This window comes from Bos taurus, chromosome X (assembly GCF_002263795.3).
Source record: "Bos taurus isolate L1 Dominette 01449 registration number 42190680 breed Hereford chromosome X, ARS-UCD2.0, whole genome shotgun sequence".
NCBI classification, from domain to species: Eukaryota; Metazoa; Chordata; class Mammalia; order Artiodactyla; family Bovidae; genus Bos; species Bos taurus.
Window position 1 is genome coordinate 57,772,461 of NC_037357.1, and position 21,232 is coordinate 57,793,692.

The 21,232-nt window shown below is 44.4% G+C and overlaps 1 protein-coding gene across 1 annotated transcript in view; it reads right to left on the minus strand.

The window, feature by feature from the left end:
• Positions 1-785: 785 nt before the first annotated feature.
• Positions 786-21,232, minus strand: part of GUCY2F (guanylate cyclase 2F, retinal) — a 149,998-nt gene continuing 129,551 nt past the window's right edge. The window contains 1 exon segment of the mRNA NM_174549.2: positions 786-3,080. The gene's annotated coding sequence lies outside the window, so the exon portion shown is untranslated.

Sequence of the window (21,232 nt, forward strand, 5' to 3'; positions counted from 1 at the left end):
TACCTGTATAAACTAAACAATTCACTAAATAAGAATAGCCACCATTGATTGAATATCCCCTATGCTAAGTACCTTACATAGATGATAACCTTTCATCCTCACAATAACCCTGGGAAGTAGAAACTATTATTTTCCTCACTTGAGGAGGATATTGTTCCTCAGTTGAGAAAACTGAAGTTTAGTAATTGATTTAAGATTAATAGTTCATCAGTGGAAAGTCGAAATTGAAATCTAGAACCATCTCCAAAGCCCATGGTCCTAAATACTACTGTAGACTGCTTCCATCCCCATATACACTGTACTCTTTGTGTCCTGGGTTCTTGTAAAATAGGAATAACATCTTGACTAATACCTCATCTGACTTCTTTACAAGGCATGTTTCAAGGACGAAGTGAAAGGATAGCTGAACATATATTGAGTGTTGTGGGTGAGGCATTGTTCTAGGGTTTGAATATTCAAAACTAAATCAAATGGGGTTCCTTCATTCTAGGAGATACCATCTGATACAAAATTGCCTTGAAAAACATAAAGCATTATGTGTGTGTATGTATGTGTTTAGTTGCTAAGTTTTGTCCAGCTGTTTGCGATCCCATGGACCATAGCCCGCCAGGCTCCTCTGTCCATGGGACTTCCCAGGAAAGAATACTGAAGTGGATTGCCGTTTCCTTCTCCAGAGGATCTTCTTGTCCCAGGGACCGAACCCAAACCCTCATCTCCTGCATTGTAGGAGGATTCTTTACCACTTGAGCCACATGGGCCTGAGGCATAAAGTATTATACAAGTGTGAATTTTGTATGATACAATTTTATTGCATGTACAGTGAAGGAAAACTAATAGCCATAGGTACAGAACAAGGTAGGGTAAAAATCCCACATGGCTTTCAGCTGCTCCCTACAAAACTTGGCAACTAGATGTTGCCAATCCCCCTTGAGAATGAGAGGGGAGGAAATAGGCAATAATTTGAAATATGACCATAATGTAATGTGACTGTTGCTTTTTCACAAGTATATTAGGACATGCACATCCAAGGAAATAGTGTCCCCTTTGGACTAGCACCTTGGGAGGCTAAATCCCTGTACATTTGTTGCAGTGATGTTGCCATTGCTCATAACATTTTTTGGAACTCCTCTTTAGTAATTGAATTCAGAGCCTGTGGCACATTCTTCTGAATATCTTCAGTGGTGATACATCTTTGTCCTTTGAGGGTGGATTTTATTTTAGAAAACAGCTAAAAGTCACTCAGAGTCAAGTCTAGAGAATATGGTGGTGATCAAGCTCAGTGATAGTTTTTAACTAAAAAACAACCCACTCCCTCTCTTCTCCATTCCTTTCCCCACCCTACTTCATTCTACCTGCCCTTTCTCCCTCTCTCCTGCCCTTCCTTCCAAGTATAACTGTGAAACCATTAAGACCATTTTTCTTGTGTGGTTCATAACCTAGTGCAAACAGGGATTAAATGGCTACTGCCAAGGTCGAAAGTTTAGGTAAGAGGTGAGCTAGGATTAGACCCCATGTCTCCTGCAAATCATAGCATGAAAAACTTCAGCTAACAGAGAAACTAAATGATGACAAAGGGGTCGAATTAACGGAAATAGATGAGCACAGGACCATAGGCTCTCCATTCCTATATTCATGCGTGTGTGCTAAGTCACTAAGTCATATTTGACTCTGTGCAACCCTATGGAATGTACCCCACCAGGCTCCTCAATCTATGGGATTCTCCAGGCAAGAATACTTGAGTGGGTTGCCATTTCCTTCTCCCGGGGATCTTCCTGACCCCAGGGATTGAATCCACATTTCTTGTATCTCCTGCCTTGGCAGGCAGGTTCTTTACCACTAGCGCCACCTGGGAAGCCTCTCCATTCCTATAGGTCTTTCCAAAGCCCTTACAGAGAACATAAATATAGTGCTGCCTGATGGAAGCAAGAGGGCTGTGTGATTTGGTGCTTCTCTTCATGCAAATCCAACTGGGGATGGGCCTACATCTCTGGACATTGACTTTGCAAATAAGGTATAATTCGAAGGAGGTAAGAACTCTCTGGGCTTCCCAGGCAGCACAGTGGTAAAGAATCCAACTACAGTGCAGGAGACACAAGAGATGCGGATTTGATCCCTAGGTCAGGAAGATCCTCTGGAGGAGGGCACTGCAACCCACTCCAGTACTCTTGCCTGGAGAATCCCGTGAACAGAGGAGCCTGGCGGGCTAGAGTCCATGAGGTCGCAAAGAGTTGGACACAACTGAGCATGCACACACACAAACTCTCTCAGAGGTGCTTTCCCTCAAGTATTGACCACCATCTAAAGAGCTGAACCTTGAATCCCAGAATTTCAGAACAGCCAAAGCCATTAAAAGAGGAGGTGGTTCCCTCATTTTGAATCCTAGGGCCCAGGGTAGGTGGGAGAAAGAAGCAGGGTGAAGAGGAGCCTGCTCCCAGATCACACAAGGAATGTATGGCTCCATCGGGGTTACAGCCCAGGTCCCTAGATTCCTACCACACCAGAGCTGTCTACAATGAACACCTGCCCTTTCCTGGGCCTCCTCTGGCCAGCAGTTGTTGGCAGAAATGCCCAGCTTGTCATTCAGTGTCCCCTGGAGGCTTTTTGAAGTGGATCCCAGGCTAGTTTCCTCTTGCTCTTCATACAAGAAGCTCCTGTATTTCTCAGGGGAGGAGAGAGAAATGTCAGAATCCTGTGCCCTTTGCAGCTTCTCCCCTCAGAGAGGCAGCTTTTCCCCTTCAGAGGATAAGTGATCCCCTTGGGAACCCAGGGGCATTGCTTTTAAGCCCAGGCAGCCAGCATCCATTCCATACCACCCTGAGTTTGTATTTGCTTTTGAATCCCCAAGATGAACTATCAGAGAAAGTACTCCACCAGTTATGTCTCCATGGGGCCTAGAGCACGTGGTCTTGATTAGAAGGAGCCAGAGCACAACATATTTCCCTCTGTGAAGGTCTGAATGCAACTTGAAATCCAGCCAATGTTGTTCTCGCAGCCAATGCCTGGCTTCCAGCTGCTGCTGGAATTTTCCAAGTTCAAGGAGATGATACCTGGAAGGGTAGCTGGAGACGTAGAAGGCTGGGCTAGGGAGGAAAAGAACCACAGGAGGACTGTAGTTAGAAGAGTTCTACATGATGGTTTCACCCCCACCCACCTCCCCCCCATCCCAACTCCAAACCCCAACCCATGTGATAACCAACCCATCTTAGTGGGTGGCTCCATGGTGAGCATCGCTGGATACTAGGTCAGTGCCCACCTCATATACAAAGTCTTCCCAGACTCTTCTGGCTCACCTGGAAGCTTCCATTGCCTCTCAGCTCTTTCAGCAAGAATGAGGTTGCTTCCAATTCTCTCCACCATTATACCCAGTTTTTCTATCTCTCATGTGTCTGCTGCTTCCTCCCCAGTTCTATTGTAAGATTCTTGAGCTCAGAACCTATCCCCTCCTTCTTTGCACCAGCCACCATGCCTCTTTCAGTGAAAGCCCGGTGGGTGATCGATCACAGAGAAGAGTCTGGACAAGGCACAGAAGCACAAACAGCCCTCCCAGCTTTTGCTGATGTTTTCCATCCAGGTTTGCACCCTGACCTGCACAGCTGCACCAGGCAGGAGGAACTAGAGGAAAGGCCAGCCTCTGCAGGAACCACCAGAGAGAAAGCAGGTGGAGGACAGGTGATTGCTGTGGTGGGGTGTGGCAGTGAGGTCAGGCAAGTCAGGAAATGAGGAAGAACATTAACAAGAGGAACCTAATACCCCTATTTTTATCTAGGGATTACTTTGCCTGGAAGAACATCTGTGCAAGAGCAGTGGAGTTAAGAAGACTCTAGCTTCTTTAATGCTGAGGTTTGCTATTCCAGATGTGAGCCCAAGAGCTCTTATTTGGGTCCATCTCAGAGGCCAAGCCAAGCTTTGCTGCTGTGGCTGTTTCTGCGTGTGTGTGTGGGAGGGGTGCTAAGGAGGAGAGGTTAGAAAAGCCCAGAACCTTATGGATCGGTGTGTGTGTGTGTGTGTCTAGATATTTACACTTTCTTTTGTTTTCACAGTATGTCCCAGCTTGGATGCTGCTAGACAAACTAATGCTCCCATCACCCCTTCTCAGAAATGTTACTAGCAGGTCCCAATCCACACAGCTTTCACCATCAGTAAGATGGCATGAGAATCATAGGTTGACTGCCACATGCTAAGTGGAAACACATGGCATATCATTCAAACAAGAATCCACATTTTCTCTAAGATGCAGAGCATTTATAGAAAGGGAGCCCCAAGCCACATGCAGAGAACTGAAAATAAGCCATAAGGAAGCACAAGCTGGAATCAAGATTGCCGGGAGAAATATCAATAACTTCAGATATGCAGATGACACCACCCTTATGGCAGAAAGTGAAGAGAAACTAAAAAGCCTCTTGATGAAGGTGAAAGACGAGAGTGAAAAGTTGGCTTAAAGCTCAACATTCAGAAAATGAAGATCATGGCATCTGGTCCCATCACTTCATGGGAAATAGATGGGGAAACGGTGGAAACAGTGTCAGACTTTATTTTGGGGGGCTCCAAAATCACTGCAGATAGTGATTGCAGCCATAAAATTAAAATACGCTTACTCCTTGGAAGGAAAGTTATGACTAACCTCGATAGCATATTAAAAAATAGAGATATCACTTTGCCAACAAAGGTCCGTCTAGTCAAAGCTATGGTTTTTCCAGTAGTCATGTATGGATGTGAGTTGGATAAAGAAAGCTGAGCACCGAAGAATTGATGCTTTTGAACCATGGTGCTGGAGAAGACTCTTGAGAGTCCCTTGGACTGCAAGGAGATCCAACCAGTCCATCCTAAAGGAGATCACTCCTGGGTGTTCATTAGAAGTACTGATGCTGAAGCTGAAACTCCAATACTTTGGCCACCTCATGCGAAGAGTTGACTCATTGGAAAAGACCCTGATGCTGGGAGGGATTGGGGGCAGAAGGAGAACAGGACGACAGAGGATGAGATGGCTGGATGGCATCACCAACTCGATGCACATGATTTTGGGTGATCCGGGAGTTGGTGATGGACAGGGAGGCCTGGCATGCTGCGATTCATGGGGTTGCAAAGAGTGAGACACAACTGAGCAACTGAACTGAACTGAACAAACAAGGTGGAGAAAGTGGCCGCTTTCTGGTTTGGTTTTTTCTTTAGCGATGCCAAGAATCTCTAAAGTATCCAGGAAATGAAGAAATGCTCTGAATCTTGAGGACTCCTGTAGGACTACTCAGAAATAGGGAGAATGAAGATGGTTCTGAACACTTCCTGGGCATGTGTCACACACCTCAGGGGATCCCCTTCCTAGTTCTTATTAGCCTGGCCTGTCATTCCATCAGACTGGGGCTCTGAGCTGTCCAAAATGCACGCAGATTCTCCATCAAATAGAGAAGGTGACCACATCTCAGAGGATTTCCTTTTTGTATACCCCATAGTGCCTCACCCAGGACAGCCCGCTCATTATCAACTACATCATCACCCACAAACCAAGAGGTCATTAGCATGAGGAATAGAAGTCAACCAAAGAGGAGCACTTACAAACAATAATTAAGGGTATTTCTCAAGACATTTTAAAAATAGGGGTGCTGTGACATCTGTCTGAGGTGGTTTAAATACAACTCAGTTTTTCAAAGTCATTGCCCTCTTTCATTCATTCTGTTTTGCTCACTTGTTTATTTCAGACACTTTCAGTCTGAAAGTGGCTTTGTTGACAGTGCTTATAAAAGAAGGAAAGCAACATAAGGAGCAATTTCAAGTGTGTACTGTTCGCCCTGGCTTCAGGAATCCCTAGAGTTTGAGCCTATCTCAGTGAGTGGGTTGAAGGGGGTTGGGATGAGGGTCACCTTTAGGTGGGTCTCTATAAATCTTCATGTATCTTTTTTCTTTGGAAAGAAATAGACACAATTTATAGAGACATGCCCATGTGCCGGCGCGCGCACACACACACACACACACACACACACACACACAGCCTTCTCAAACAGACTACTACCGGGAAGCTAAATAGTGGAAATATGCCCTTATCGTGCAGGGCACGAGGTTAAGGAAGCCAAGTTTAAGTTTTTCTAAATAAAATAGTTTTTAAATGATAGCATTAATCATAGAATTTCAGAGCTGAAAGGGATCTAAGGGAAAAACCCACACCTGCTCCACCTCCCCTGCCCTCAGGTCTTCAGAGAATGTGTTTATTTCATCTCTAACCATTGAAGATGTACCTGCTACTTCCTTTCAGTGACACCACAACCAACACAGTCCTTCATCACGTAGGCCTTAAAGTCTCCCCTGCTGTATTGTGTGGTGGATCGTGAATTGCTGGAGTCTGGTGTTTTTCCTGAAACCTCAATGAGATATCAGAGCTCCACAAAGCTGCTCCAGAGGAAGAAGACTGTGGCTGGCCCCAAGGTGGAGCCCGATAGCAATTTGGGCCAATAGGAAGAACAGTGGGACTTGAAGAAATCCAGGGTTCCATGCCTGGGTTGGGGTACTAACCTACATGAAGGAAATTACCTAAGTCTTTCTGTACATCCACTTGGATTCTGTGACTTCATAGCTGTTATGTTTCCTTGGAACTGTCCTAAAGTCCTTTTGTGTATGTTTAGATAGCAGGAAAATGCATACCAGGGTAGGGAGAGCCTGCCTGGTTCTTAAGTTCCTGCCATAGTTCCAAAGCTCCAAATTAACCATGTACACACATCCTTGTTGCCTAGCTATGTGCAGATATGGTCCCAACACGGCTCACTGTCATGGCCCAGAAACATTCAGAGGCAAGGTTTACTCCCTTTTATTTCATTTCGCCTTCCCTACCCGCTACTCTCTCTCTCTCATTTCTCTCTGCCCATCTCCCTTTCTCATTTTTTCACTCTTTCTATTTAATTTCAGCACCTCTTTTAGGATATGAAACTAAGGCAATTCTTGGAGGGCCACTCTGCATTGAGCATGGCTGCATGGAAACTAGTGTACTCACTTGGCTGCAATGACTCCTGCGTGGCACAGAGCTGCCTGGCCTGAGGCCTGGTCACCTGACTTGTCAAGTCAGGGAAGCCCTGTCGTTCCATTGCACTCTGCCCTCCATTGCTCTGACTCTGCTGGTGGCAGAGCTCAGTGGTTGGCCTTGTGTACTTTGGCAAGGCAGTGTGGTTGTAGTAGGCCCTGATGAGGTTTTCCTCAAGCCACTGTACAGTCCACTGGGAGACTGTGGATAGCCGAACCTAGCTGAGAATTCACTTCCTCTTCAGATTTCGTCAAGAAGGTGTAAAATGTTCAATGACTTCCTTAGACATTGGAAGGAATACAGCTGTTGTCAGGCTCAGAATACTCACCAAGGGAGGCTTTCCAAAAAGGGAAGTTTTCCTAGGTTAATGAAAGGCAGTTAACTGAGCAGTCTAGGGAAGAAGCAAAGCTTGGTGGAGGCAATTAGCCAGAATGGGTTATAGGCATTCCCCATTTCTACTGACAACAGCACAAAAGGAAATGCTCTTAAACGGCAGCACATGGGCTTTAGGGGAACTTTAAAGGGACAGCCTGGATTGTTGGCAGACAATGGCCCAGGCTGAGAGGAAGACACAGACAGCTGCTCCAGAGTAGATCTTTGGCAGTTTGAGGGTTAGATGTGCATACCTGGCATGGCATGTAGAAACCACTTTCTGATGTAACATTTGGGACCTCTGATCAAGATAACAAGCTGAATGAGTTAGTTCATGGGGCCCAGCCAGATGAGACATCTTTTTGTCTATTCTTAGGTATGGATCTAACAGAAGCAGAAGATATTGAGAAGAGGTGGCAAGAATACACAGAAGAACTGTACAAAAAAGATCTTCATGATTATCATGATGGTGTGATCACTCACCAAGAGCCAGACATCTTGGAATGTAAAGTCAAGTGGGCCTTAGGAAGCATCACTACGAACAAAGTTAGTGGAGATGATGGAATTCCAGTTGAGCTATTTCAAATCCTAAAAAATGATACTGTCAAAGTGTTGCACTCAATATGCCAGCAAATTTGGAAAACTCATCAGTGGCCACAGGACTGGAAAAGATCAGTTTTCATTCCAATCCCAAAGAAAGGCAATGCCAAAGAATGCTCAAACTACCGCACAATTGCACTCATTTCACACGCTAGTAAAGTGATGCTCAAAGTTCTCCAAGCCAGACTTCAGCAATACGTGAACCATGAACTTCCAGATGTTCAAGCTGGTTTTAGAAAAGGTAGAGGAACCAGAGATCAAATCGCCAACATCTGCTGGATCATTAAAAAAGCAAGAGAGTTCCAGAAAAACATCTATTTCTGCTTTATTGATTATGCCAAAGCCTTTGACTGTGTAGATCACAATAAACTGTGGAAAATTCTGAAAGAGATGGGAATACCAGACCACCTGACCTGTCTCTTGAGAAACCTGTATGCAGGTCAGGGAGCAACAGTTAGAACTGGACATGGAACAACAGACTGGTTCCAAATAGGGAAAGGGATATGTCAAGGCTGTATATTGTCACCCTGCTTATTTAACTTACATGCAGAGTACATCATGAGAAACGCTGGGCTGGAAGAAGCACAAGCTGGAATCAAGATTGCTGGGAGAAATATCAATAACTTCAGATATGCAGATGACACCACCCTTATGGCAGAAAGTGAAGAACTATAGAGCCTCTTGATGAAAGTGAAAGTGGAGAGTGAAAAAGTTGGCTTAAAACTCAACATTCAAAAAAAAAAAAAAACCTCAACATTCAGAAAATTAAGATCATGGCATCTGGTCCCATCACTTCATGGCAAGTAGATGGGGAAACAGTGGAAACAGTGGCTGACTTTATTCTTTTGGGCTCCAAAATCACTGCAGATGGTGATTGCAGCCATGAAATTAAAAGACGCTTACTCCTTGGAAGGAAAGTTAGGACCAACCTAGACAGCATATTCAAAAGCAGAGACATTACTTTGCCAACAAAGGTCCGTCTAGTCAAGGCTATGGTTTTTCCAGTAGTCATGTATGGATGTGAGAGTTGGACTATAAAGAAAGCTGAGCACCAAAGAATTGATGCTTTTGAACTGTGGTGTTGGAGAAGACTCTTGAGAGTCCCATGGAATGCAAGGAGATCCCACAAGTTCATCCTAAAGGAAATCAGTCCTGAATATTCATTGGAAGGACTGATGCTAAAGCTGAAGCTCCAATACTTTGGCCACCTGATTCAAATAACTGACTCATTGGAAAAGACTCTGATGCTGAGAAAGATTGAAGGTGGGTGGAGAAGGGAACGACAGAGGATGAGATGGTTGGATGGCATCCCCAACTCGATGGGCATGAGTTTGAGTAAGCTCTGGGAGTTGGTGATGGACAAGCCTGGCGTGCTGCAGTCCACGGGGTCACAAAGTGTCAGACACAACTAAGCAACTGAACTGAAACTGAGGACATAAAACTGAAAAATTCCTTTCTCCTAAGGAAGATTTAAGGGCAAATACACTAAATGATCTGCAAAATGGCTTTTAGCTCAAGGGGTTGCCCAATATCAGCATCTGCTCAACTAGAATGCAATTAACACATAAGCCTAATCTGAGAAATTGGGAACTTTCTCTCCCAGCATTGCTCTGTCTTTCTGGATGGGGGAGCAGCTTCAGCAAGAGCTAAAGATGAGGTTTCTTCTTACCTGAAACAGGAATCTTAGCAGGTCAGGTGTCCTCAGGTTGTTGTGATCTTCACAAACCCTGGGCACTTGCTCCCCAACCTGTATTACATGTCTCATCCATGTTGTCATTCATCTATTCCCCCACATGTGACAGGCCAGACCATTTCCCCTGTCATCTCTTTCTTTACCTACTCTTTATTTTCTAACTATATATGATTGATATATACATTAGTCAGGATAAGATCAGCTATGAGACAATAACAAATAGACTCTGGCATCTCAATGACTTGGCACAACTAAGTTCATATCATATGGACATAAAATCTGATGAGAGTCGTCAGGCATTCTTCTCCAACTTGGGCAACTTGAGAATCCAAGCTCTTTTCATTTTGCGATGGCAACATCTCAACATGAGTCTCCAAGCTCTCTACGACAGGGGAAGACAGGGCTGAAGATTCCCGTGAACTATTTTAAGGACCAGTCTAGTGAGCAGTTTCCATCATTTCTTCTGTATCCATTGACAAAAAAAGCAGTCACATGGGTGCCATCTAACTGCAGGAAGGGTGGGAGATGTAACCTTACTGTGAGCCCCAAAAGAGGAAAATTAAACAGGATTTGGTAAATACAAAACATTGTCTCTACCAGTGTTTATGTCTGTAGTTTTGTGCCTCTTTATTCTTGGGGCTTCTTTGATAGCTCATCTGGTAAAGAATCTGCCTGCCATGCAGCAGACGCCAGTTTGATTCCTGGGTCAGGAAGATCCCCTTGAAAAGGGATAGGCTACCCAATCCAGTATTCTTGGGCTTCCCTGTTGGCTCAGAAGGTAAATAATCCAACTGCAATGTGGGAGACCTGGGTTTGATCCCTGGGTTGGGAAGATCCCCTGGAGGAGGGCATGGCAACCCAGTCCAGTATTCTTGCCTGGAGAATCCCCATGGACAGAGGAGCCTGGTGGGCTATAGTCCTTGGGGTTACAAAGAGTCGAACACAACTGAGTGACTAAGCACAGCACAGCACAGCAAAGCAAAGCATTCATCTTGGAGTTTTGCCCATAGAGAAGTACCTTACCTCCTGATCCACACACATGCAAGGGTGGATATAACTAGATATGGTGGACATGAATCTTATCACAAAGCTAATGTAATAGGTAGAGCATGGCATCAATAAGGTCACAGTAGCATATGAAACTAATCTGTGCCTCTTTCTCTAATGGTAAACTGGGGGTGTAATGCTTATCTTACACTACTGTCAGGATTAAAATATGCCATATTTGAAAGTTGCTAAGAGAGTAGAACTCGGAGAAGGCAATGGCACCCCACTCCAGTACTCTTCCCTGGAAAATCCCATGGATGGAAGAGCCTGGTGGGCTGCAGTCCATGGGGTCGCGAAGAGTCAGACATGACTGAGCGACTTCACTTTCACAAAGTTTTCACTTTCATGCATTGGAGAAGGAAATGGCAACCCACTCCAGTGTTCTTGCCTGGAGAATCCCAGGGATGGGGGAGCCTGGTGGGCTGCCGTCTATGGGGTCACACAGAGTCGGACACGACTGAAGCAACCTAGCAGCAGCAGCAGCAGCAGCAGCAAGAGAGTAGATCTTCAAAGTTCTCATCACAAGAAAAAATTTTGTGAGTACGTCAAGGCTGTATATTGTCACCCTGCTTATTTAGCTTATATGCAGAGTACATCATGAGAAACGCTGGGCTGGAAGAAGCACAAGCTGGAATTAAGATTGCCGGGAGAAATATCAATAACCTCAGATATGCAGATGACATCACCCTTATGGCAGAAAGTGAAGAGGAACTAAAAAGCCTCTTGATGAAAGTGAAAGAGGAGAGTGAAAAAGTTGGCTTAAAGCTCAACATTCAGAAAATGAAGGTCATGGCATCTGGTCCCATCACTTCATGGGAAATATATGGGGAAACAGTGGAAACAATGTCAGACTTTATTTTTTTGGGCTCCAAAATCACTGCAGATGGTGATTGCAGCCATGAAATTAAAAGACGCTTACTCCTTGGAAGGAAAGTTATGACCAACCTAGATAGCATATTCAAAAGCAGAGATATTACTTTGCCAACAAAGGTCCGTCTAGTCAAGGCTATGGTTTTTCCAGTGGTCATGTATGGATGCGAGAGTTGGACTGTGAAGAAAGCTGAGTGCTGAAGAAATGATGCTTTTGAACTGTGGTGTTCAAAAGGGACTCTTGAGAGTCCCTTGGACTGCAAGGAGATCCAACCAGTCCATTCTAAAGGAGATCAGTCCTGGGTGTTAATTGGAAGGACTGATGCTAAAGCTGAAACTCCAGTAATGTGGCCACCTCATGCAAAGATTTCACTCATTGGAAAAGACTGATGCTGGGAGGGATTGGGGGCAGGAGGAGAAGGGGACAACAGAGGATGAGATGGCTGGATGGCATCACCGACTCGATGGACATGAGTTTGAGTAAACTCCGGGAGATGGTGATGGACAGGGAAGCCTGGCGTGCTATGATTCGTGGGGTCGCAAAGAGTAGGACACGACTGAGCGACTGAACTGACTAACTGACTGACTGTGTATGGTGATGGATGTTAACTAGATTTATTGTGGTGATCACTTCATAATACATGCAAATATTGATCATTATGTTGTATACCTGAAACTAATATAATGTATGACAATTATACCCTGATATAAAATTAATTATTTTTTAAAACACCATATGCCAGATATAGGTAAGAAACAGATACACTTGTGATCTTCGCTTTGCCCTAGTGAAGATGCATATTCCCCAAAGTGGTTTCAGAAGCTTTCAGCCTGGCTTCCCCAGGATGCAGTGTGGCCTAGAGCATCTTACAGTGAGCTCTTCTCTATGTAGGCTGAAGATGGCTGCCTGCCTGTCATTGGCAGCCTGGGTATATAGATATTTCACCTCCCTAAAGATACTGGCTTGTTTTCTGATAGGCATGCCTAGCTAAGAAGATTATCCAACTATGCCCAACAGGGCAGTAAGGGTTTCATTAAATAGCAAAAGAGAGCTCCACAGAGTTACTTTAAGGAATTGCAATACGTTTGCGCATGCTCAGTTGCTTCAGCCGTGTCCAACTCTTTGTGACCCTATGTACTGCAGCCCAGCAGGCTCCTCTGTCCATGGGGATTCTCCAGGCAAGAATATTGGAGTGGGTTGCCGTGCCCTCTTCCCCGACCCAGGGATCAAACCTGTGTCTCCTGCATTGCAGACGAATTCTTTACCACTGAGCCACCAGGGAAGCCCAAGGGATTGCAGTAACTACCATTTATTGAATGCTACTTTATCTGTATGTTCTCATCTAATGTACATAAGCATCCTCCCAAATTTAAAACTGTAGGAAACCAAAGTTCAGAAGGGTTAAGAAAATTGCTCAAAGGTCATGCAACTAATAAGTGACAGATATGGGGTGTGAATTCAGGTCTGTCTAGCCCACAGTGCTGCTTGGTGGGGGTACAGAGTGAGGGGGAGAGAATGCTTGGAAGAGTGGGCCCTTCTGCATCAACCACGTTTTTTCCTTCCAATGCTCTGGCTCTTTCCTCTGTTTGAACTCCCCCTTTCTCTCCTCCTTTTGACCTTGATACTGCAGCTACAGCAATATCTAATGGAGGACAGCAATTATGTTTAGAAGCAGCCTCCGGACCATAGATACATCCACTCTGAAAGGGTTTCTGGATCAAGGGCAATCTTGTTTATGACAAATGGACAAATTGGTCTATTAGAGAAAAAGCATATAGCTAGAGAGCCATGGACAATCAGTGAAGTGACCTAGGGTTCTTGCTAACAGACCCTAGTGTGAAGCACTCCTTGGTGATATTCATGTAATATAATGCACAGCTGTAGGGAAAACACAGTCCTGAGCTAATCTTGCCGAACCAGTGACCAGACAGGGAAGAGGGAACAGGGTGAACCGGAACAGGGTAAGAAGATCTCCACCATCAATAAACTTGCTGGTAAAAAAGGAATGAGCTACCAGAAAAGACTTCATCAACCTCAGATGAAGCAGCAGCCATAGAGTAAACAGAGACCCTCTTGGGTGTGGGGTGGGGTTGTGTGAGGAGGACGACAAAGTTACATGGGCCTATAGACCTGTCTGGGCTTCCTAGGTGGTGCTACTGGTAAAGAATCTGCCTGCCAATGTAGGCGACAGGTTCAATCCATGAGTCGGGAAGATCTCCTGGAGGAGGGCATGGCAACCCATTTTAGTATTCTTGCCTTGAGAATCCCCATGGACAGAGGAGCCTGGGGGGTTACAGTCCATAGGATCACAAAGAATCAGACACAACTGAGTGACTGAGCACACATGCACACATGCCCCATAAAGATACTGAAAGATACCATCGTTCTGGGACTTCCCTGGTGGTCCAGTGGCTAAGACTCTGCACTCCCATTGCAGGGGGCCTGGTTTCATCCATGGTGGGGGAACTAGATCCTGCAGACCACAACTAAGATCTTGCATAGCTAAATATGATAAAATAAAAATAAATATTAAAAGAATCATCCTTCCATCTTCCTACTTATTTGGCCCAGAACTTTGCTACCCTTCCTCATATCTGTCTGTTCTTCTGGAAAATTAACTGGTATCTCTCCACACTGGCATTGTAGATGCCTCCATAAGGCTGAGATTGTTAGCTTTCACACGGACGAGAATTTTCCAAAAGCCAATGTGCAGACCACTTCCAGATCATGTTCCTACCAGGCTGTGTTGAAGTGAGATGAATCAGGGCAATGCAGTGAGTTCCTCATGAATTGAATTCAGTCTAAATGTATTCTGTTCTTCCTACCTTTTTGGAGTTAAAGTGTCACTGTTTAATGAAATGGTAGAGATTTTTGCATGCAGAGGTATTTTTTTTTAACAAAATAAAAGCTGACCACCCTATGCCATTCGCAAATTAAATGATTTGTACTCTTCTATGAAATTCTAAATTCTGGACAGCACTGATATAAGTAACTCAAACTGTTTCTAATAATACATCTAGCCCCTCTCTGGGCCTTATTATCTCTGCTTGTTGCATATTTTTTTGACTTTGCTTCATGTCATGAAAGGTAAATCTTCAGATGCCAGGAACACAGCCAGTGTCAGGTATTAGTAATATTAATGCTAATAACAGCTCTATCAAACACTTAATGAGATGTCTAGAGGAAGGCACACACACCAGGCCTGTTTGTTAATGGCACTGAAGGTAGCCACAGTGTTATTAATAAATTAATCGCCTCATGATGTGAACCTTACACATACTCAGGCTCATCTTCTTAGCAATTAACAAGATTAAAATGATTTGTTCCACTGGGGACACATCAAAAGGGAATTTGATAACGGCAAAGGGTGCAGTTAGAAAGTTGCTCAGGTTTTCTACTCCCACCTCAATGTTGTAATCTGAATAAAAGTACTTTCTTCTCATGATAGAACTGGGAAGCAAGACAAATACAAAACTCCTGGAGGAATGAAAACCTGAAAGCTGCAAGGCAAGAGAAGGACCTTTTCTAATGACTCAAAGTCTTCTGATCTTCTGATAGGCCAGTGGTAGCCACAGGAGCTAAAGAACCTCTTGATTGAGGGTGAAAGAGGAGAGTAAAGAAGCTGGCTTGAAAATCAACATTAAAAAAAATAACATCAGTTGCCTCCAGTCCCATCACATCATGGCAAATAGAAGAGGAAAAAGTGGAAGCAGTGATAGGTATTATTTTCTTGGACTCCAAAAATCACTGTGGATGGTGACTGCAGCCAGGAAATTAAAAGACACTTGCTCCTTGAAAGGAAAGCTATGACAAACCTAGACAGCATATTAAAAAGCAGAGACATCACTTTGCCAGCAAAGGTCCATATAGTCAAAGCTATAATTTTTCCAGTAGTATTGTATGAATGTGAGAGTTGGTCCATAAAGAAGACTGAGCACTGAAGAATTGATGCTTTCAAACTGTGATACTTGAGAAGACTCTCAAGAGTCCCCTGGACTGCAAGCAGATCAAACCAGTCAATCCTAAAGAAAATCAACCCTGAATATTCACTGGAAAGACTGATGCTAAATCTGAAGCTCCAATACTTTGGCCACCTAATTGGAAAAAACCCTGATGCTGGGAAAGATCCAAGGCAGGAGGAGAAGGGGGTGACAGAGGATGAGATGGTTGGATGGCATCACTGATTCAATGGACATGAGTTTAAGCAAGCTCCAGGAGATGGTAAAGGACAGGGAAGCCTAGCGTGCTGCAGTCCATGGGGTCACAGAGTTGGACATGACTGAGTGACTGAACAACAACAACAAGCCACAGGAGGAGATGGATGACATGCCCATGGTCTGATGAGACCATGTGCTTTGGTGTTCTCAGGTCTAGGGTAAAATTAGGGATATTACATTATTTTTGGCTCCTCCCAGCTCTGCCAGTCAGTGGATCTATACATCATCAACTGCAACCTGCAGTGATCTTTGGAACTTCTGATTAGACTAGGATTTCCAGGAACAAGGGAAAATTCGTATTACTGGGAAAACAATAGCTTTGACTATATGGACCTTTGCTGGCAGTGATGTCTCTGCTTTTAATCTGTTTGCAGAACTGGACATGGAACAACAGACTGGTTCCAAATTGGGAAAGGAGTACGTCAAGGCTGTATATTGTCACCCTGCTTATTTAACTTGTATGCAGTGTACATCATGTGAAATGCTAGGCTGGAAGAAGCACAAGTCAGAATCAAGATTGCTGGCAGAAATATCAATACCTCAGATATGCAGATGACACCACACTTATCACAGAAAGCAAACAGGAACTAAAGAGCCTCTTGAGAAAGTGAGAGAGTAAAAAGGCTGGCTTAAAACTCAACATTCAAAAAACTAAGATCATGGCATCTGGTCCCATCACTTCATAGCAAATAGATGGGGAAACAATGGAAACAATGATAGACTTTATTTGCTTGGGCTCCAAAATCACTGCAGATGGTGACTGCAGCCATGAAATTAAAAGACGCTTGCTCCTTAGAAGAAAAGCTATAACCAACCTAGACAGCATAGTAAACAGCAGAGACATTACTTTGCCAACAAAGGTCCATCTAGTCAAAGCTATGGTTTTTCCAGTAGTCATGTATGGATGTGAGAGTTGGACCATAAAGAAAGCTGAGCACCTAAGAATTGATGCTTTTTTTAACTGTGGTGCTGGGGAAGACTCCTGAGAGTCCCTTGGACTGCAAGGAGATCAAACCAGTCAATCCTAGAGATCGGTCCTGAATGTTCATTCGAAGGACTGATCCTGAAGCTGAAACTCCAATACTTTGGCCACCTGATGCAAAGAACTGACTCATTAGAAAAGATCCTGTTGCTAAGAGAGATTAAAGGCAGGAGGAGAAGGAGATGGTTGGATGGCATGGAAGCCTGGAGTGCTGCAGTCCATGGGATCACAAAGAGTCGGATATGACTGCACAACTGAACTAACTGAACTCCCTGAACAAGACAACATACTTCTTAAAGCAGTGAGTTTTCTAACCTCCTAAGTTTTACAAACCCTAAGCCTAACCCTACCGGGCTGCTTGGTGGTTATTTAGATTGGAGAAAGGTGTCACTTCCCATTGTGCAGAATTTTTAAGATAGAACACTTGTCATAACTAACTTCCTCAGGTCCTTGGTAAAATGAAGTGGGGAGTGAACAATTGAATGCTGGGAAGCAAGCTAAAAGTTTGACTCTACTGAACACAGTTCTGAGAAGCATACATCAGGGTGTGCAACTCTTGGCTTCCACTATTTCTTTCTCCCATTGCTGAAGGTTTCCACAGTCTTTATCGCAGTCTAAGTACCTGACCTCTACCCTTTCTCTGCTTCTTCACTGGTGACTCAAAGAGGACAACAGCTTGTGACATCTGTAAGGAGGTGGCAGGGCAAAGAGCTTAATGGTGAAAGGCTGTAGGATACTCTGGATGAATGACTGAGTGTAAAGATTTTAGGCATTCCAAAAACCTCTGACTCACGTATCTTCATCCCTTCCACAGTAAAAACTCTTAGTTAACCCCTAACCATGAACCCATTATGTAGGTATGTCACTTTTCTTGGTTGCATCTAAGGCTCATCTACTAAGAGCTTTCTCTTGACTAAGTTGACTAACTTGACTAAGGCTTTTGATTTCTGGGAGAGGGGCCAAAGTAGAGTAAGTAGCAGTGTAGGAGGCACCCATTTAAAAAATCAATATTTCACTAAAGACATTGGCCTTTTACATTTACCAAGACGTCTTCTCTCTCAGGCTGGCATGGATGTGGCTTCAGCCGCAACCCAGAGTTTGCCAAGTAAGCTAAGAATACTCAGCCTAGGCTCTAGGCTGCTTCAATACAGCTTCCTGAGGTATAGGTGCCATATATGTCTCAGTGTGTGTGTGCTCAGTCGCATTCAACTCTTTGTGACCCCCATGGACTGTAGCCTGCTAGGCTCCTCTGTCCATGGAATATTCCTGGCAAGAATACCAGAGGAGGTTGCCATTTCCTACTCCAGGGGATTTTCCTGACCAGGGATCGAACCCAGGTCTCTTTCATCTCATGCATTGACAGGTGGATTCTTTACCTCTGTGCCACTTGGGAAGCTCTTATGTCTCAGTAAGAACCTCATTCATGAACAAACAACTAGCTATCCAACACATGCATTGCCACCCACCAGTAGGGGTCTCAAAGCCATGCCATGCCATCCAGGACTTTTTCACCTCCCTTAATTATCCCCGTGGTCTGTAGCATCTGACATTACCAGAATTCAAAATTGAATTTCCCCGGAAATTTTAATGATCTGGTTGAATTGCTTGGACATTGAGTACACAGAAAATTGTCTGGAACTAAACATACCAAACCACTTATGGCATTAACCCCTGAAGTGGTGACTGCGGAATTAAAGGGAACATTTTCCATTCTAGATTACACACTGTCAGTATTGGTTGACAATTTGTCAACAGGCATGCTTGTCTCTTGTAATTTAAAATATTTAAAGCAACCTAACCTGTGAATGTAAATTTGGTGCCAATTTAAACTGGGGTTGAAGGAGGAGGGCAGGCTTAGGCCATAAGACTCCTGAGAGGGAGAGGTGCCAAAAGTATTTAGATCCCTGAGCCAGGCATGAGTGTGGTCAGCCAGAAGCAGAGCAATAAGGGCCCCTCCCAGGCTTAGCAGGGGCTTAAAGTTGCAGTTGACTCCTAGGGACAGTAATGGACTTGTTTCACCATCACCGCCCTACTCCCACCATCCCCAGAAACAAAAGATCAAAGGGATGAATGGTTGAGGCAGAGCTGGAATGGAGTGGACTGTAAGCAGAGAAAATGAGGAGGTCCATTTCCTGTTCCCTGTCCCCTATCTCAGAACTTACCCTTAAATTATCACAGAGGCCTCAGGGATTAGAAAACTCTTTAGATGTTCTTTTTTTCTCTTTTATTTAGAAGGTAGTCTCAGCTTTTACTCACCCTGTCCACCCTCACTGCCTTTAAAATCTCTCGCAGCATGAAGTTTTAAGTCTCATTTGGGGCATTAGCCAATGGCTGTGCAGTCGATTCATTTGAAACTTTGGGGGAAAGCAGATTTGTTTTCCTACTTCATCAAAGTAGCCATGCCAGCCTGCAATCCCTAAAGGCATGCCCAGGTGATGGATGGAAAATGAATAAGAATCTTTGTATGTACAGACTATAGCACCTTTCACATAAATTTAATTCAGAGACTTCATCAACAGCTTGTTGTTTAGCTGTATTGGATTTGGGCTTGGAGCTGGCGAATACCTGCCAGGACACCAAGATATCCAGTGACTTCTGATGACTTGTTCAGTGTATGTCCATGGCAAGCCAGAGGAGGGCAGAACAGGATGCCAGGAAAGAGGTCAACTGCTTACTTCCTTGGGTCTGGTTGTCACAGGCCATTTGAGAGACTGATAATTGCCTAAATCCAGAAGGATTAAGGGGCCTCCAGCCTGGTCCACGAGCTGGCTGGACCAAATAGGTCATTGCTTTGAGTCCCTGTTTCAAATGTGCAGCTCATTTCCAGGACCAGTGCAAGTTTTGGCAGAGAGAATCCATTTGGATTCCGGCTTCAGTTAGACTGGATTTTAGGCACACTCTGCCAAGGAGTAAGCCTGACCACGCCCATTGACTAGAAAGTTACTTTCTTTTTGTCCCCTGGAACTTAGTTCAGCAATATAAGAAGACAGCATGACAACTGCAAGAGGTTAAACAAGAGATCAAATTGTCAACATCCGCTGGATCATCAAAAAAGCAAGAGAGTTCCAGAAAAACATCTATTTCTGCTTTATTGATTATACCAAAGCCTTTGATTATGTAGATCACAATAAACTGTGGAAAATTCTGAAAGAGATGGGAATACCAGACCACCTGACCTGCCTCTTGAGAAACCTATATGCAGGTCAGGAAGCAACAGTTAGAACTGGACATGGAACAACAGACTGGTTCCAAATAGGAAAAGGAGTACGTCAAGGCTGTATATTGTCAGCCTGCTTATTTAACTTCTATGCAGAGTACATCATGAGAAACACTGGGCTGGAAGAAGCACAAGCTGGAATCAAGATTGCCGGGAGAAATATCAATAACCTCAGATATGCAGATGACACTGCCCTTATGGCATAAAGTGAAGAGGAACTAAAAAGCCTCTTGATGAAAGTGACAGAGTGAAAAAGTTGGCTTAAAGCTCAACATTCAGAAAACGAAGATCATGGCATCTGGTCCCACCACTTCATGGGAAATAGATGGGGAAACAGTGGAAACAGTGTCAGACTTTATTTTGGGGGGCTCCAAAATCACTGCAGATGGTGATTGCAGCCATAAAATTAAAAGACACTTACTCCTTGGAAGGAAAGTTATGACCAACCTAGATAGCATATTGGAAAGCAGAGACATTACTTTGCCAACAAAGGTCCATCTAGTCAAGGCTATGGTTTTTCCAGTGGTCATGTATGGATGTGAGAGTTGGACTGTGAAGAAAGCTGAGCACCAAAGAATTGATGCTTTTGAACTGTGGTGTTGGAAAAGTCCCTTGGACTGCAAGGAGATGCAACCAGTTAATTCTAAAGGAGATCAGTCCTGGGTGTACATTGGAAGGACTGATGCTAAAGCTGAAACTCCAATACTTTGGCCACCTCATGCAAAGAGTTCACTCATTGGAAAAGACTCTGATGCTGGGAGGGATTGGGGGCAGGAGGAGAAGGGGACGATAGAGGATGAGATGGCTGGATGGCATCACTGACTCGATGGACATGAGTTTGAGCGAACTCCAGGAGTTGGTGATGGACAGGGAGGCCTGGCGTGCTTCAGTTCATGGGGTCGCAAAGAGTCAGACACGACTGAGCGACTGAACTGAACTGAACTGAAACAAGTGCAAGAGCTTCCCAGTTAACACTAACAGTAAAGAACCACCTGCCAATGCAGGAGACATGGGATGTGGGTTTGATCCCTGGGTTGGCAGGATTCCCTGGAGGAGGGCATTGCAACCCACTCCAGTATTCTTGCCTGGAGAATCTCATGGACATAGGAGCCTGGCAGGCTACAGCCCACGGGATCACAAAGAGTCAGACACGACTGAAGTGACTTAGCACAGATGAATGCACACGAACAAGTGAAAACAGCTTCTTGTAAGAAGACCTGACCTCAGGAG